Genomic DNA, 4404 nt, shown 5'->3' with positions numbered 1-4404 from the left:
ATTAGCATTTAGTGAAAAGTTTACTATAAAAAGGTCAATCTTTTGTGTCTTTTGTGTTATATAAAATCTTACATGTAAGAATGATGTAATCACATCAATGTTTTGCTTGGAATATCTTTCAACCAAAACAAATGAAGCTTTTCTATTCTTTCTTTATATTCAGTTTCTCATTTAATCGTTATATGTGATTTGTATGTATTACTCAATCTTGAATGTGACTCTCCAAACATCAATGTTTTGCTTGGAATATCTTTCTGATTCTTCTTTTTCAAGAAAAATATTTTGATTGCAGGTTAGTGAAGAATTGTCATCAAGTTTCTATGGTTGAATGGTGTTAAATGAAGAAAGAAGATTCAGAAAACGGATATAGGTTTTTTTTGTTTGATCAAAGTTGATGAGTATTAGTTTTTTCTTTTGATTTAAATATATGTTTATGTAATATCTATATTTATTTATTCAACCACCCAATGCTCTTATTTATTTGATTATAGTTTTTCTATTCTGATTATGTTTATTTTATATTATTTATTTGTTGGGTTATCCTACACAACATATTTAAAAAATAATATTTAAAAGATAACATAACTTTTAACATTTGATATGTAATTATGATAGACTTATTATGATATATTCTTCATATGAAAGTAATTTATCCACATTACTATAACAAGAATTACATATGACATTTACAAATATATATATATATATATATATATATATATATATATATATATATATATATATATATATATATGATTTGTTTAACATGTATATGCACCTATGTATGTTATAAATTTATAATTAAATATCTTTATGTTTAATAATTGAAGAGATTAAAATGATGCATCAAAACCAATTATTTAGACGGATATAATAATAATAATAATAATAATAATAAATACACATTTCCAAGTACCATATTCATTTGAAACTCAGACTACAACTCAAGAGTTTTCTAATTTATGTATATTTATTAGTTACAACTCAAGAGTTTTTAACTTATGATTATTAATTAGTAATCACTAATAACTTTTTATTTCCATTCTTTTATAAGGTTGTAAAGTTTTGCTCATTAAAAACATTAATGTATTTGAAGAGAATTGTGATTTAAATATGAAAAGTTAATATGAATGTTATAATAGATGTTTTAGTGTTTTTATGTTATTAAAAGTTATAGTGTTTATTTTTTATATTTTTTATTATTCGTTGTATATATATCATTTTTAATACAAATGTTATAATAGATGTTTTTCTATTTTTATGTTTTTAAAAATTACAGTTCATATTTTTGTTCATACGTTTTGTTACTCGTTATATTATCATTCAATTGATATATAATTTACATAATTTTAAACGGTTTATAAAATTATCAAATAGTTGTATATATCACAATGACTTAAAAATTAAGCTATAATGTTTAATAAAACTAACATGATAACTATATGTTTGTTTTACTACTAACATTTTGTTTTAAAATAGAAATATTGAATAATAATTTGGTAAAAGTTATTATTTTAACTATATAATTATATTCTCGCGCAACGCGCGGGGATTCGCCTAGTTAGATATACTAGACAACTAATTTCAAATTTCAAATTAATATTTTCTAATTATATGTTAAATTTGAAGTAATAATAATTTTAAAATTTTGATATATCTTTTAATTAATAGTTTATTTAAAATGACTTATTTAAAATAATTGATTAATAATTATAAATTTTTATTATAATTCCTGCCGGTTATAAACTAGTTTTATTATAAAAAGATGTTCATGAGCTCAACAAAATTAACCAAGCAAATATGGACAATGGAAACGTCAAAGAGGCTCTCGTTGACATCAATTATAATATAGATGCATGGTGTTATATTTACAACCCATATGCATTCAAATACTTCAACCTAGTAGTTATTTAAATGCCGATTATAACTAAGCACGTTCATGAACAAAAATAAATATATGCATCCACTATAAGGTGAACAAGTCAAGATCTGCTCACTGCTCTCTATGCATCTATCGTTTAGCAAACAAACACAAGTTACGCGGTTTAGCACAACACTATAAATCTCTGCGACATCCCTTTTATTTCAATTCATCTCTCAATCTCATTTTTCATCAATGGCTCCCCGACATATTTCTACAACCATCTTCTTTCTACTCTTTCTCTCAGTTACTAATAATACACCCTGCAATGCACAGTTGTCTTCTAACTTCTATAAAGCTACATGTCCCAATGCACTCAGTACAATCAGAACCACCATCAGGACAGCCATCTCTCGCGAACGTCGCATGGCAGCTTCCCTCCTTCGCCTCCATTTCCATGACTGCTTCGTTCAGGGTTGCGACGCATCAATCTTGTTGGAGGATGGGCCTTCGATAGTAGGAGAAAGGAATGCGTTGCCAAATAAGGGTTCTGTAAGAGGTTACGAAGTGATAGACGCTGCCAAGTCAAAGGTTGAGAAACTATGTCCCGGAGTTGTATCTTGTGCAGACATACTCACGGTGGCTGCCCGTGATGCGTCAGAAATGGTTGGTGGTCCGTCGTGGTCGGTTAAGCTCGGAAGAAGAGATTCCACCACCGCTAGCCGTGTTCTAGCGGAGACCAGTCTTCCTAGCTTTAAAGCTCCTCTTGATTCACTTATCTCCACCTTCAAAGATAACGGACTTAGCGCCAGGGACATGGTTGCTTTATCAGGAGCTCATACAATCGGACAAGCTCAATGCTTCTTGTTTCGTGACAGAATATACAGCAATGGATCAGATATTGATGCCGGATTTGCTAGCACACGTAGACGTGGTTGCCCTATAAACGATGGAAATGGAAATCTTGCACCTCTAGATTTGGTGACACCGAATTCGTTTGATTACAACTACTTCAAGAATCTGATACAAAAGAAGGGTCTTCTTGAATCAGATCAGGTGCTTTACAGTGGTGGGTCCACAGACAGCATTGTTTCGGAATATAGCAACAATCCTTCCAAGTTCAAGTCGGATTTGCAGCAGCGATGGTGAAGATGAGTGAGATCAGGCCATTAACGGGTGAAGCAGGAGTGATAAGGAGGATTTGTGGTGCTCTTTCTTAGTGCCTTGCTACTGTTCGTCATATCGGGAGAGAATTGATTTGCGTTCCATTTTTTGATTTCTAGCAAATTGTACTTGTCATCACATCTTTTTTTGTTTATATTTTATTCACTAAAGTGTAAAATCTTGTAAACCTACTTTCGAATATTCCGGAGGGGTAACCAGCCGGTAATTAATATTTAATTTTTTATCACCACGTTGAAGGAGATTTTTAGTTATTAAAATGTTACACGATCAATGCAAATGAAAACCTTAAAGTCTCGAATACTTGTTTTCAATTGTCGATACAAACAACAAATATTGGAAATTCGATCTTTCGACCATAAATTCTAAGGATAATCAATCGGCAATGTTGAATAAATCATTGGCAATTTGTTCGTGATATATGTCAGGTTTTTTTAGAAGAAAGAGAAAGATAAATTGTATAAAATTCAATATGTTTTAAACAATTCATTTTGATATTGTATTATTAGTTAAATTATACAAAAATAAGTATTTTTAAAAAATGATTTTGATACTGTTTTATTCATTGTTACAATTTACTAACTGAGTTTATAATATTTTGCAATGTTAATCATTTGATCGGTAAAACAAGTTATCCGCTAACGTGACATGTTGGCGTATCAGTTTTTGGTGACATAATACTATTTGATACCGTGGCGCGGATATAATATGATGTTATGTCCAAATTAAAAAACATATGGCGCATAAAACAATAAATTTTCACTTTTTTTCAAGTTTGACATTGAGTTTTTTTTTGTTTGACACTTCATTTTCTTTGTTCCATTTTAAACATCATTGTTTTTAATTTCGTTCAATATTGACCATTTCCATTTTGAAACTATATATATTTTTTTACATTTAAAATTGTATAAATACATTTTTTACATTTTAAAATCATTTTTTTTATATAAATACAAGCTTTCTATATTTAAAATGTAATTTTATGTATAAATATATATTATTTATATTATAATCATATTTTTTATTAAATACAAAATTTTAAAACGATTCTAGAGGTGCAGAGAGAACACTCAAATAATTAAGTTAATGTGATCTTAGAAATACGAGGATTTAGGGGTTGCCTTCCTAGTGTGGTTCAAAAGGACATTGCCCCCAGCTAGTTCCAAGGGTCTCGCTAACATCCCAACTGTCGTGTTGGTTCCCAACAGTCACAACTTCTCCGCCCCTAAATAACCAAAAATAACTACCTTTTGTTGTATATATTCATAATTTTTGTTTCTTTAAGATACACTTCTCATTTCCTTAATGCTACTCTACAAAAAAAAATAATCTCAAAGAACATCAAACAAAACATGGTATTA

The 4404-nt window shown here is 29.1% G+C and overlaps 1 pseudogene; it reads left to right on the top strand.

Annotated features, from left to right (window-relative positions):
- Nucleotides 1-2081: 2081 nt before the first annotated feature.
- On the top strand, nucleotides 2082-3310 carry LOC145100049 (lignin-forming anionic peroxidase pseudogene; annotated as a pseudogene).
- Nucleotides 3311-4404: the final 1094 nt, after the last annotated feature.

The sequence above is a fragment of the Lactuca serriola genome, chromosome 4 (assembly GCF_051521515.1).
Source record: "Lactuca serriola cultivar US96UC23 chromosome 4, Lser_US96UC23_V15, whole genome shotgun sequence".
NCBI lineage: Eukaryota > Viridiplantae > Streptophyta > Magnoliopsida > Asterales > Asteraceae > Lactuca > Lactuca serriola.
Note: the sequence above shows the minus strand (reverse complement) of the source record. Positions and strands in the feature narration are given on the sequence as shown.